The following is a 15,075-nucleotide window of genomic DNA, read 5'->3' as shown; positions in this document are numbered from 1 at the left end:
ACATCAATGTACAACAGCGGGCGTCACCACCGTGTCACCTCATGTCAAGATGCACACATCACCACCACCTGTTGCACACCTGTCACACCCACCATGTACATACCCAGTAAACATGAATGCAGCAACGTACTAAATGGGAGCACATCAGTCCCAAAATAAAACATCACATGCCATACAGCCCTTGTGGCATGGCCACAACATGCAAGCCACTACACACGTTTACCCCACACAACAGACACCGTGCACAAAATGGCTGCACCAGAAGGATTCACCCACACTGCACCCCCCCCATTCTTGTGTGCACCATGCCAGTCCCTCAAACAGGTCCATGAGAATACGCATGACTCGGAATGTACTAGCATCGATGTATGTCAGATGGATGCACCCCCATAACGAATGCCCTGCCTCACTGTCCCCACAGGCACAGGAACAGACAGTGAGGGTGAACATGCCACAACTCCACCAAGAGCCGCTGTACGTCACTGCCACGGACAAGACGCTGCTTCCAGCCAGGAGTCTACCTCCACGGCAAGACAGAAGTGTGGTACTACATCCAAGCTGGCCATCAGCCACCATCAACCTCTAGCAAGCTCCCGGCACACATCCACTGCTGCTGGCGTTGCCCACTGGCAAACATCTACACCTGTGCCACAGGAGTCACTTCCAGCCGACTCAAAGCCACCCAGGCAGGGAAGCACAGGTGCCACACCTGAAGAAGGCTCGTGTGCACAAGGCCTAGTGGAGGCCAGTGGACCTGACACCCACAGCGAAGACACCGGGTTCCGCCCTACAAGCCCTCACAGCCCACCTCCCCTGCCCTGCCAGTACCTGGTCTACAGGACATCAGGGACCTCGAGGGGTGACTTCTCACACATGGAAGGGCACCAGCAGGCAATGCAGGCCCTGGTGACACAGGATGAGTCAGACGCTGAACAGACTCGCTACGCAATGCAGGAAGCCCTGCAAGACATGGCAAGGATGGTCAGCAGAGCCACCAGGCATGTGCGGGAAAGCAATGCTGTGATGTCTGCCATGGCCCAGGCCATCACACAGTTGGCTACCTCCATTGCCGAACAGTGCAACGTCACCACAACCCCACAACCTGGACCATCCACCAGCACAACACCAGCCAGCTCGACGCAAAGGAGCCCTGTGCAACGCTCACAGCAACTTGTTTGCCACACAGACGCTGAACTCCCTCCTCCAAAAAGGGGGCGTGAATAGGACTAGTCACTAGTGCACGTGGGGATGGAAGAGTTGTGGAGGTGTTGGGGTAGGAGTTGTTGAGGTATTGGGTGTGGGGGAAGGGGTGTTGGGGTATTGGGTGTGGGGTTACTGGGGGAGGGTTATACATTCTTGAATACAACTGGTGCGAAAAAAAAACACGAGTGGACATTGCTTCTTAAGTGTGTGTCTATTTAATTGTGTACAGTGCCGAGTGTGACCCATGCCCAGTGCCTTCTATTTTCCAGTCCATCAGAAGTAGTGGGCAATTAAATCTTGCTGTATCGCATGTCCTTCATTTACATTGTGCCGCTGGGGAATTCCACCATCTTCCTCATCCTCCTCCTCCTCCTCCTCCTCCTCCTCAGGTGGCATCATGTCCATGTCAGGGGGCAGGGGGATGTTGCGCCGGATGCACATGTTGTGTAGCAAGGCACATACCAACACAATTCTTCCCACCTTCTCAGGCCCGTACATGAGGTTTCCCCCCACCCCCGACTTGCTGAGGCAGCAGAACCAGGTCTTCAACATGCCAACTGTCTGCTCAATGGTGACACAAGTGTGCACGTGTGCACAGTTGTAGTCCTCTTTGTGCCTGTTCACTGGTTGCTTGATGGGGGTCATGAGCCAGCCCTTCAGGGGATACCCGGCATCACCTGCAAGGGAGGAAGAGTATGGATATGAGTGGTTATTTTGCTAATCCTATGTTGGCAAAGCCTGTACAGTGTTCATCATCAAGAACTACTAAGGATGCATTACTGTACATGACATGTCAATTTTTCAATGAGCCAGGTAGGTGTACTTAGGGGTGAACCGTGGGGGGGGTGGATACAGTTACAGTTCCAAGGCCCATTCAATTATATGCACTCTCACATATCAATTCCAAATTTCCATGATGGGCTCAGATTTCATTGATGTGTTACCAATGGAAATAGACTGTGCGTGTACAGTGGATAATCACGCATTGGCCTATTTGGCTTCATGTCACACAGTGGTCTCCCCAGTATGCATTATACTCATGCATGTCTACATTTACATGTCTTTTGACACCCTCCCCCATATGAATAGGTTACACTTACATTGCTGGTATGACCCACGGGTGAAGGGTTACATTTCTATGATATGGCTGGGTGGTGTTTGGCATGGTGGAACAAAGGTACTTTCGAACGCGTCCTGCTCCTGTCAAACATATTGGTGGTAGTCAATGATAGCTGGTTGTAACCTTCATCATACTTGACCCATTGTACTTGGAGGTGTCCCTTAAGGTGACATGACGGGCATACAGATCTGCGGTGTACCTGTGGACTGAGTGCGGTGACTGATATTATTCAGTGTGGCAGATGAGTTTCTCTCAGGCAGGGCAGCATGACTCATGATTCCTCTGCTGAGATCATGTAAATCATGCATTGTCACTACAGGGCGGTGCATGGTGGTACATGTGGGTCATGTTTTCTGATTTTCCTGATACATGTGCTGGTATGTGCAATGTGTCTGTTCATTGCATGTGCACACAGCTATGTAGTAGGCCTTGCACATCTGCAAGCATTGGCTGTGATGCCATTCTGTTTAATTTACCAAGGTCACAGTTGGGGTCACCCAGGACGCTGTGTGTGGTGTTCTTCCCCATTCTATTGTGTGTGGTTGCTTTGTGCTGGTTGGGAATGTGCAGGTTGCTAGGTCTGATTCCTCATCCTACTTTGCCTTCTATTGCCCGACCCAGTGGCTGGTAATGTTTATGCCTATTTGCAGGAGTGATGACGGATTAATGCATGTTGTGTGCACTTGTGCTCCTCATGCTTGCAATCCTATGCTATGTTCCAACACCCCTCATGTCCCATCCAGCAGACATGTTCACTATGCTTGGTAATCCCCCTCCCCATCAACACCCCTCACGCCCCAGCCATTAGACACCTTCACTATGCTTGGGACCCCCCCCCACTCAGCATCCCGCTTGGCCCTGTGGTTACACTCACCCAGCAGCCAGGTACGTTCTGCAGGATGTTGTGCCATGTAGCAGGGTGCGCAGCACCATGGCGTCATCTGTGGAGCCAGGGAATCTTGCACAGCACTGAGTGATGATATTGCATGCATTGCAAAACATCTCTACATTGAGGAAATGGTACAGCTTCCTGTTGCGGTACACTACCTCCACAGCATGCCGGACAACCAGCTCCACATGTGTGCAGTTGAAGGCACTGATTACATTTGGCATTCCTGCCAGTGCATAGAATGCTATTTTGATTGCATTCAGCTCCTCCGCACTCCGTGGTAACTTGATGTGGTTGCTTGCGTGTTTCAGGAGTGCATCAGTCACCTGCATCAGCACACAGGAGAAACAGGCTTGTGAGATTCCATGCAGCTGCTCCACTGTGTGCTGATATGTGCCTGTGGCTAAGAAGTGTAGAACAGAGACTACCTTCAGCAAGGGGGTAGGGGGAGTGACTGTCCAGATATTGATCAGGCTCAACAGGTCATCATGAATGAGGTCCACTATTGTGGTGATGGTGTCCCTGTCCAGCCGGTACATGGTGTGGATCTGAGCTGGGGTTAGGTTGAATGGGGTGGCCCTTAGCCATGCGATTGGTGGCTGCCTGTGGGGTACAACTGCCTGCACAATGGGTATGTGCTGGCCCATTCTCACCCTCCTTCTCCTGCTGAGCCTCCACTGCATTCTCTGCCTCCACAATGAGCAGCAGTGCTGACATGTCCTCCAGCTCCAGTACTTCAAGTGCTAATAGTAGCATTGTGAATTTGGGAGGGGTGTGGTGTGTGGGAGTGCTCCTTGTGTGCTGTGCCAGACTCCATTGCTTGCACCTGTGCTCATTGTGTGCACCTGTGGCAGGTTTGTACACACCTGATTGTTGTTAACGCCCGCACCGCGATGTCAGTGTTAACGGTATCATTGAATCCCTCATTACCGGCATGTCCATGCTGGTAACTGCATGTCCGTGCACCTCTTAATGTGCACTTCACTGCGGCATGCTGGTGTCACTGGGACAGCTGCCGCGGGTCAACGCTCATACCGGCAAGGGTGAGGCCGGTCACGACGGGTCCCTGACAATGCCGGTGACACCAGCATCGCGGCTCGTAATACTCCGGTCAACGATGCCGGTATTGCCATACCGGCATCAATTTTACCAGTCCGGCATTCTTGTATATTTATATTTGTAGGGTTTTTGACAATTAATCTTTTGATATATTAGTTACATTTTAGAAATTAAAACTTATACTGGAACAGCTTTTAACTCGCTTGTACATCTTTGCCTATTCCAATTCTGTGACACTATCCTCACAAGGCGGGTCACATGGTTATACGCAGGCACTCGCGTCTGTCAGTTATCATTTATGTTATATCTTTTTCCATGCTTCTAGCATTCCTTTGTGTAAAGATGTCAAGCACCGAAAAGCCTTATTCTGAGAATCAGCTTTTTCCTAACCCTTTCCAACTCATTGTTACTTAAGGTTTAGCCTTGTTCTAAACAAATTCTCCATTCACATTTGCATAGCCTTGTGGCGTATCATTTATGTGTGCCAACCAATCATAGGTTTCAGCATCCCTGCTGCTTCACATGTCAGTTATAATAGATACAGGTGCTTCCCTCTTCAGGACACAAGACACAATGAAATAACAATCACAATGCTATCATTCAAATATGTGCCATCATTAATAATTATGTTTCACACCACCTCCTTTTCTCTAGGCATTCTTTTCAGAATAAGAAGCATTATTTTAAATCCTGGAGAGTTCCTGAAGAGTATTAATAAAATACCCTCTGCATCCAGATGTACCCACACACGTGGATAACCCCAAGTGCATATCGTGAATCAATGTACACAGCAACACATTTACCTTGCAAAAGTACACAGGCTCTTGTTCGTGCAATGAGCTCTGAAATTTGATCCAAGTGAAGTTCTGCAGTACGTGCACTGAATTACATCTTGTGCTGTATGAATCGCATACCGGACAGTTGGATTACCTTGCACATCTCTCAAACATGATCCATCTACAAAATAAATGAGATCAGCATTTTTAAGAGGTACATGAAAAAGATCGGTTTGCGGACTTGCAAGGACTGGGGTCACAGTGATGCAGGTGTGTACTTCAACATTTGCTGTAGGCAGTAGGGAAGCCGAATTAAGGACAGTCGATGTAACATTGGTGGAATTTGCCAATACGAGTTCATACTTTGCAAGATGAGAAGTAGATAAATGAAGGGTTTTGTTTATCAATATGGTTTTGATAGCATGAGGTACTGCCACTAGAAGGGGACACATCAGAACCAGGTCTTGAGTTTTATAGTGCAAATGCAGCAACTGCTAAAGATTGCAAAAAGGGCAGTACACCAGCTTTGACAGGAGCAAGCTTCACACTATAAGAGGCTATCGCACTTTGTTTTTCACCACGGTTTTGTAAAGTCCTGCTTGGAGAGAACCACCCTTTTATGGCAAAAATAAATGGCCAATGATCATTTTGAAGATCCAGTAAAGGTGTGTTAGCAACTGAATGCTGAACATCTGTAAATGCTTGCTTTTCTTCAAAGTACTACTAAAGTGATTCAGATGTACTCATGTGCATCATTACCTTGTAGAGTCTTACCATGACAGCATATCCCTCGATCCACTGGCAACAGTACACCACAGAACCAAAGAAAGAGCTCATCTGTGTAATGGTGATGGGCTTTGGTATTTGCAAGATTGGTGCCACTTGAGAATTAGTTCAGTAGACAGTGCCTGCAGAAATATTGTCTCAAATGCTGTACCCTCTGTTGACATAAATGTAGTTTTGCAAGAATGCTTTGTGCCCTTTCTCAGCGAGTGCTGTTGAGAGAAGAAATCAGGACATGAGGCAACAGTAAAATACACAGCAACAGAAGCAACACAGGAGCAAATTGTTCCAGGATTTGCAACAACTGGGACGGTGGGTAAAACCGCTGAGTTCGCAGCCATCAGGTCTTTAACAAAATGACAATTGTACCTTCCAGGTTTTTTTCACTCGAAGAATGTGTATTGCACAGTCTACTACGTTGGACAATAATACCTTGTTTTAACAGTGATTCAATGATACCAGCAATACATTGTTTTGCTTTGTGTTGTAATGGATACTGTGGTTTTCTTTGGATAGGTTTAGAAGGATCCACATAATTATGAACAGTTACTGCAAACAGATTTCCTCCACAGATAGGCAGGGGTCAAGTAAGCCACGTTTTATACATTGATGACCTGGTATTAATTGGCCAAACACCTATCGGGCTACAGCATCAATTAGACAAATTAACTGAGTGGAAAATGGACCATAAACGAATTGAACAAGTTGGGGCATTCAAATAAACAGTCATATCGTAGCCCCAGTTACTGACTCCCTAAGGCTGAAGGCCAAAACTTTGGCAACCAGGCATTGAACACAAAATTTGATCGGTTCTCGTTGATCCCTGTCGTGGACTTCTATAAGATGAAAATGGTACCAACGCTAACATATGGATCCGATGAAACACTGCGGATCCAAAATTAAATTTGGTCAACCCTGGAGGGCATCTTTTGGAAGAGAGTGCTGCGAGTGCTGAGGTAATTGCCGATCCAAATTTTTAGGAGAGAACTATTGCTCCAATCACTGAAATCGATTGTCGAATGGAAGCAAATGGCACTATTTAGGAAGTGTCTTCTTACCTCAGATACAACTATTATGGACTTGACCCGCAAAGAAATCGCAAAGGGGAACAACGGGGTGCTGAAAGCATGGGTCAAAGGAAACCTGGCCAAAGAAGAGCTGAATATTAACCCAACTAAACAGAAAATTAAACTGGGGGAGCGTGATTGGATCTTGAACCTAAACAAGGCTTCTGCCTACAAGTTACACCAGATGATGGCCAATGAAACAAGGGCCCTTGGTGCTTTACCTAAATACCCGATTCAGTTCTCGTCCAGATATAACAAATCAATTCCTCCTGTTTAAACTGAACATTTATTTGACAAATGAAATAATTGGGTCAAGGTCGCTACCAAAAGCACTGAAAGACAACAAATGTCGTTTTTGCTCAGGAAAAGAGTAGAAACCTTAAAACGCGTATTGCTGTTCAGTATGGGATTGACTGAAACTAGAACTAAACATTTCAGTCAACACCTAAAGGAAGCTCCAACCATGAGCGTGGATGCCTGGTGGACATTTCTTCTAAGGGGGGAAAAGGTGTCAGTGGTTCTAGCAACAATAGCATTTATGAATGTGATATTGCCATAGTGGAAAATGTGGGCTAGCGGTGGATAATCAACTCTGAGGTGTGAGAAGCAGGCATTAACCGACCTGGCTCAGAAGAATGTTTCCTCCCTTTTACCCCTCTCACTTTATTTCCCCCTTCAGTCATTCAGCTGCTCTTCTTTTTCAATGTCCTATCTTTTCAAACTACCTTTAAGGGCATGAGGAGGAGAGGATTGTGTAATTTTTATTTTTGCAAAGGTTTTCTAATGCAAATAAAAAATGCAAATTATGAACAGTTACATCATTTCAAAAGTTACACACTTTGTTAGACTCTAAACATTCAGGAATTTTAGATTCCATTTCAACATGATCTTGGCTCAGTGCGCCTTCCTTAGGGAGGGATTCTATGTTCTTGTAAAGTATCAAGCATAATATTTGCATTTTCATGGGGAATAGTGTGATGGTTTGCCATGTATTGTCACTTCTACCCAAGGGGTAGATCGGTGCGGCTGCTACCCAATAATCCCCATAGAGGTGGTTTAATGCAGAAGTCCCTCATTGGGAGGCCTGGGGATAAGGAAGACCACTAGAGGTACAACCCACTCAATGTCATTCCCCCACATTCCTTAGCCTCCTCCTCCATTTCAAACCACTATATTGGGAGTAGGCCAATGTATTTCTGTGGTACAGCCAAGACATAAAATATTAGAACGAAGAAGAGCACAGAAAACATCAGGATTACTGACTGGGCTAGGCCTTGTTGTGAACTATATCGAAGAGTGCATACCAGTACCAGGAGAAGTTTGATTTTGACTGACATTCAGACAGATCCTTAAGTATTAGTTTGTGGCGGGGAAACCCCTCTTAGAGATCACCATAGTGAGATTCCTTCCTTTTCCTCAAATAAAAGTTTATAGCAACCAACATACAACCCTTGTGTCAGCTTCCTTCTGCGACACCCTTACAATATCTAGAAACACCATCAGGAGTACAGTAAATTGCATGTTTAAATTAGCCAAACAACTCTTGCCTTAATAGATTAACAGGAGATGGGCCCAATAAAAAAGCATGCTGATCTGATATTGGATAAAGGGTCAGAAAGAGGGGGACACTAACAGGATTTAATACAGGGGGGGGGATTAGAAATATTGAAAGGGTGCAGAGGGAGAAGACCAACACATAGGTGGCTATCAAGCTATAGACTTTTTATTCAAGAAAATAAAGAGAAAACCTACTTTTCCCTATCTCTAAGACAGGTTTCCCTACCTCAACTGAAGCATTAAGGGTTCTGTCAGAATGTCCATGTAAATCAATAGTCTGTTATCCTGTGTCACAAACTCTACTTCTGTCCCTTACACAAAACTAGAGATAAAGTAGGCCTTGGTCTAGAATAATGACTCCCTCCTTCTGGACTGGAGATAGAAGTTCACTTCCAGGTTTTGGCTTCTTCTAAGTGGAATGACTCCCTTCCCCGGGTCAAAATTGTCCTCCAAGGCAAAAGAACAAGTTGCAGCACATTTTTTGCTGTCAGGCACACTGCTGGTCTTTTTTTTAACTTAATTTTGATTAAAGTATTGATAATATTACATCAATTAAATCCAGTTATTCTCCCTGCCCTCAACATGGTCTCCCATATCCTGGGATATCTTGTTTCCTCCCTACCCTCGGGGGTGATACCAAGCAACATCTGAAGAGGGTCCAACATTAGCAGTTCTCCAGTTACTTCCTTCATTCAACTCAGAGGGCCACACAAATAAATCTGAATCTTAGGGCAGCACCACCACATGCAGAAGCAAGACCTAATTAAGACCACCCTCCCAGGGACATAGAGGGGTGGAACCATGGAACATTTGAGAGAGCTTGAGAGGATCCCTGTGGAATCTATGTAACATTTGAAAGTTGTGTTCGATAGCCAAAGTGAACACATTTCATTGGAGAGTAACCTTATATATTCTATCCCATGTCTCCTCCTTAATATCGTTACCTGCCAAGTCCACCCAGGGTTGCTTGCAATGTTGTTTACTTCCTGTTGTAAGTTATCAGGACTCTATAAAGTTTGGAGAGGATCACTTTCCTAGTTTCGGCTGATACCATCACTTTCTCAAACAGGGACAACTCAACTCTCTAAGTCATCATCCCAACTCTTATCGGACAGCCTCCCAGTAAGTCTTAAGTATTCAAAAATGGAGATTGCCTCCCGAACCAAAACCTTCCAAAGTGCTTCATATTCTATAAATGCACCATCAGAGAGACAGATGGCCAACCCGCTTTCTTGCAACTTCAGAGGCATTGCAGAAGGTCACGTTGACGGGAACGGATTAGCCTTATTCTTTTTCCATAAAGTCCATAATACCCCCAAGGTTGGGTGTTCGTTCAATCTTTAAGTTTTCAATTTAGGCAGAGAACACAATAGATCTCAGATTTTTTTGGGACAAGCTTCCTAATCTTCTACGTAAGTCCAAAGGTTCACCATGTCGTCTCTCATGTGCTCTAATAAGACTCATTTGTGAAGCTTTATAGTATAGGAACAGGTTCGGGAATCCAAATCTCCCCCCCCACTCCTAAGGCAGTGTCAGAGTGGATTGTTTAACCTTGGTGTTTTGCCCTGCCAAAACAATTTACCAGAGGCTGCCTGGAGCTCTCTAAAGAAGCTATCCGGCAGCATAGTGGGAAGGGCTGAGAGTAAATATCGGAGGTGGGGTAGGATATTAATTTATATGGAAGGCATTCTTCCATACCATGAGATCAGCGGCGACCAATGCTTGAGGTCCCTCTTTATGGACACCAGCATTGGATCAAACGTCACAGTTCCCAATTTGGAGAGGTCTCTTGGTAATCGAATTCCTATGTAAACAATCTGTCTTTTCAATCCTCATCCTATAAAGTCTGGGCTGTATGTCCAAACTTGCTCCGGCTCTCTGGATCGGTATAACACTTGACTTGCCAACATCGATTTTTAGCCCAGAGAAAGATCCAAACCATGAGATTTGCAACAGCAACTCCAGCAGGGAGGTGTGCACATCGTCCAAGTATGCCAAGATGTCGTCCATTAAGAGAGATAGCTTAAACTCCACCTCCCATATCAGATCCCTTCGATGCCTTGATTCATCCTCACTTTGAGAGCCAAAGTCTCCATCGACAGGACATATAGCAACGCCGAATGGGGACAACACTGCCTTGTACCTCTCGATAGAGAACATATAGGTGATAATGCCCCACTGACCTGAACTCTAGCTGTCGAGGAGCTAGTTAAGTCTTTTATTCAAGACGGAACATTTTCTCCAAACCCCATTTTTCTCATCACCCTGGACATGTAAAGCCATTCCACCCAGTCAAAAGCTTTTTCAGAGTCCAACAATACCAAGGCTGCCTCAAGGTCAGATCTCTGCACCACATGCATAAGGTCTATGGTTTTACTAATATTATCTGCCGCTTGCCACCCCCTAATGAAACCCACTTGGTCACTGTGGTCACCCTCGATACTACTCCCGAACAACTTGGCCTAGACTTTCACATTGGTATTCAACAGGGAAATTGGTCTAGGAGGCACGAGGTTGGATCTTACCCTCCTTATGTATGACCACTATTATTGCCCCCAGCACTGTTCAGGGAGTGTGCCCCCTTCCAGTATGTCATTAAGAAACTTCACCAGGTGTGGCGCTAACAGAGAGCGATACATTTTATAAAATGTTAAAGATCCCACTGTACCCTGGCTTTGTGCCCCCCCTTATTATTTTTAAATCGTGCTCATCACCTCTTGCACGGTTATAGGCTGGTCTATCTTGGCAGCGAATTCCTGGAATAAGCCCGGAATGTATTGAGTCGAGGCACCTCTTTATGCGCGGCTCACCCCAATCATTTTCCCAGGTGTAGAGGCACTCCTAGAAATCCCTGAATTGTCTCCCTATACTTTCTGGGTCGTAGGCCCTCCTAGAAATCCCTGAATTGCCTCCCTATACTTTCTGGGTCGTAAACTGTGACACCCTTGGTTCTCCCAACACCCACCACTATCCTAAAGTTATGGTGCTCTCTCAATCTCCAATCTCAAATCAGATTCTTTGGGCCTTATCCCCTTTCTCATGGTATCTTTGCTTTAGGAAGAGGAGTTTCTTTTCTGTGTCCTGTACCAAAAGAGTCTTAAGCTGTGTTCTATATTTTTTTAGGTCTGCAGCCCCTCGCAGCATCAGAGATCTTTTATCAGGTCCTCCTGGCTGTATACCCTCAATTTGGGCCCTCAACTTCCCGACTCCGCCTCTTTTTTCTTTTGGGCTCCTGCTCGTGGTAGGACCCCCTTCATGGTGGCTTTGAACCCTTCCCAAACATACCAGGTACTAACTTCTCCTATACCTCAGTAAGGAGTCATTACACATCTATCTCCCCTGCTTCATGACAGCCCCCCATTCTCCAAAGCCTATACAGACTAGGTCATGGTCGACCAGGGTACTGGACCATGAATGAATCAGAGATCAGCCCTTTGAGGGGGAGGCCTACCAAAAGGATGTCTATCCTGGAACAGGAGTCATGTATCTGTGAGGAATAGGTAAACAGTGGGTCTCCTAACCAGTCCTGCTAAAGAGAATCTGTCACTCCTAGGTCGTGGTTAATCCGCTGGAATCTCTTGCATCTCCCCTTTTCAGTATTGCTTCCCCTGTATCTTTCATAATTTTCATCTCTATCGGGTTCGAGCACCATGTTTAAATCCCCAAGTACTATCAATGGACCTTCAATGAATCCCATAAATTTGTCTTTCACCATCTCCCAGAAAATTATCTGCCCCTCATTGGGACAGTAAGCCGATCCCACATTTATCGCCTTACACTATAAGTGCCCCCTTATAAATACATAGTGGCTTTGGGGTCTGTAAATTCCTTCTCCATCATCAGTCCCAATCTACTTCAGGTAACAATTGCTAACCCCCTTTTCTTTGAGTCTGCCGAAGAAGGGAATAATTCTCAGATAAATTTCTATTTTAACCCTGGCTCTTTCCCCCTCGCCCAGGAAGTTGAGCCTAGAGCGATGAAATTCCCTCCTCACCAATTAACTTTTTGTGGGAAAGTTAACATCTCCGGCATTGAGAGATCCCATCACCAGGCGTATCCCTGGATTAGCCATTCAGGATGTGATAACATTTGCCCTAATGTCACTCCTGTTTGTTCTAGCCAGTGCTGGTAGGTCCTTCATCGAAGCACCTGTGAGACCTTACCATTAACCATTGTAGCAATCAGAAACTACGGCAAAAACACATGAACAAAAACATACCTTATAAGCCGAATAGCCCTCCCATTCCCCACTCCTATGCCCCCCTGGGGTCCATTCCGTACACAGAACCTCTCGGCCCCAGACCAGACCACCAATCACTCCCAGACCATCGGGCCCATAACTTCCCTGAACCCCTATCTCGTCCCCCCCATTGTGAAAAATGAATTATCCTAATGGAAACCTTTGGCATCCTTCACCCCACTTATAAACACCATCTGCAATGCTTCCCCCTTGTCATGTTGTAGCAGATTTCCCCTGGCAACCCCATTCCCCCTTCATAATGCATTTGGTAAATAATAAGAGTAAGTCAAATCCAGCAAACTGCAACCAGAATCTTTACCTTAGACGGAATGGCATCTGCCTGAACACACTGAACACAATAGTTACGATTCTAACATCACTAATATGTCGGTCATGGATGGGGAGGGGGGTATTAAATTACTTGAATTTCCTTGAGCCTGGAATGCAGGGCCTGTATTTCACCTAGACCCTTCTTGTCACATCTCCACTGGTTCCCTTCTACTCTTGGACCTCACCGTTTCATTCGCCCATGAGTGCACAGATGACTCCCTGAATGTCATCTTCTGAAATCAATTAGTAGGGCAGCCCCTCATATTCAAAGCAAATCGAAAAAGGAAATCCCCAATGATATCTCACGCCTTTATTTTTATGCCATTTCGTGAGGGGAATGCACATTCTACATTGTCGCTAGCTTAAACAAGTAAAGGTCTTGGAAGATCATTATTTAGGTCTTGCTATGGATGATCGGACCCTCAACTTGTGCCTTTTCATCAACTTTTCTCTTTGTAGCAGTGTAAGTGGGCCAGGATTGGACGCGGTCCCCTACCCCCTCCTCCCGCTCTATGGCTCTATCAATCATAGGCTGTGTACTTGTGTCATCTCCAAACAGGCTCTTGGGCACATTGTGTATAGCTCTCATAATTTCCCTTTCTGTCTTCCTGTCATTCTCCAGAAATCCCAAAAACCACAGGTTATTCCTTCTTTCTCCATTTTCAAAGTCGTCCATCTTCAGAGTAATTTCTGCTTTCCTTTCCAAAATCAGACAGTGCGAGACAGGCATGGAATCAAGAGAGACACAGACTTAAAAGGGTTCATTTGAAAAACCTTTAAGGTTCCTGGGTTGGTGTAATGCCCGACTGCCCACAACTCTAAAGGGGTAATTCCCTTAACTGATTTTTCTAATGGCCATCGTGTAATAGTCCAAACTAAAAGTTAGTCTGTGTCTAAGCCTATGCTTGCCCACACTCTACCGAAATGTGATGAGGTCATCAAAACAAAAAAATAGTGGTTCAACAAAAAGTGGAAACCAAGGTTGTTTTCAGGTAGTCTTCTTACCAGGTGCTTCTTGGTCAATGTCACATAAATGAGTTCAATCAACAGGGCTGTTCGTAAGACCTTCTCCACAGGCCCCTGGTAATTATTCCAACTACCTTCAGTGTCTTTAAGTTCCTTGGGGTTCCTTTCCACAAGCTTCAGCTTATTCAAGTTTCAAAAAACCATGGAATAATTGGAACAGTTCCTTTTGTAAGCTTCTCGGGGTTCCCTTCCCCACACTTCAATCTTTGCAACAGTACAAAAAAACAAATCGGTCTCCAACTTGGTTGGGGCTCTTAGGGTTCCCTTCCCCAAGCTCAGGCCCCTTCCAACCTTTAAACACAAAGACATTATAATCAGGATACCTTCTTGGATAGGCCCCTCAGGGTTCCTTTCACCATGCTTTAGGCCTCTTCCAGCTTTCAAAAACACAAAACTTAACATGGCACTGTTCTTCATCAATTTCACAGGGCACCCTTCCCCCATCTTTAGGCCCTCTTTAATTCACAACACAAAGTCCATGGTATAGGATGTGTCTTTTCCTTTTTGCCAACCTTTGCCCTATACCATCCTTTCTTGGGGTAGAATCAGAGGCTTTCGAAAACACCAGGCTCTTTGATTTTCTTAGGCACGACCACTCTAACCAGTCTGCCCCTCTCTTTGTCTTGTTTCGTTTCCAGATACCTTTTGTTTCTCTTCAGATGCTTCCTTCACCCCTTTTCCTTCTTCTTTCCTCTCAGTGCACACTAGCACCTGCTTTTCAGTTTCCTTCTTATCGTGCCCTTCTCTTCAGCCGTTACAGGCCACTCGCACCTTTGTGCTTCTTTTCACTTTCTCTCGCTTTCTATTTTGATCGGTCTTTTGCTCGCTTTTCGCTCTAATTTGCTTTACGCTTTGTTTGTGCTTGCACCTATGATTTTAGCCTTCACGCTTTCTGCCTTTATGCTTTTGCTTTCAGCTATGCCATCTGCTTTGCTCTGGCTTTCTGCTTTGTTCTCAGCCTTTCCGCTTTCTGCTTCACTCTGGCCTTCAGATGCCATGCCATGCCTTGAATACTTTCCTTTCTT

At 45.6% G+C, this 15,075-nt stretch overlaps 1 protein-coding gene across 1 annotated transcript in view; it reads right to left on the bottom strand.

The window, feature by feature from the left end:
• Nucleotides 1-5,907: 5,907 nt before the first annotated feature.
• The window catches only part of DEXI (Dexi homolog), a 272,427-nt gene continuing 263,259 nt past the window's right edge, over nt 5,908-15,075 (bottom strand). The window contains exon 2 of the transcript XR_011303289.1: nt 5,908-6,042. The gene's annotated coding sequence lies outside the window, so the exon portion shown is untranslated. The remainder of the gene's footprint in view (nt 6,043-15,075) is intronic.

The sequence above is a fragment of the Ambystoma mexicanum genome, chromosome 2q, assembly GCF_040938575.1.
Source record: "Ambystoma mexicanum isolate Mex_15411 chromosome 2q, UKY_AmexF1_1, whole genome shotgun sequence".
NCBI classification, from domain to species: Eukaryota; Metazoa; Chordata; class Amphibia; order Caudata; family Ambystomatidae; genus Ambystoma; species Ambystoma mexicanum.
Note: the sequence above shows the minus strand (reverse complement) of the source record. Positions and strands in the feature narration are given on the sequence as shown.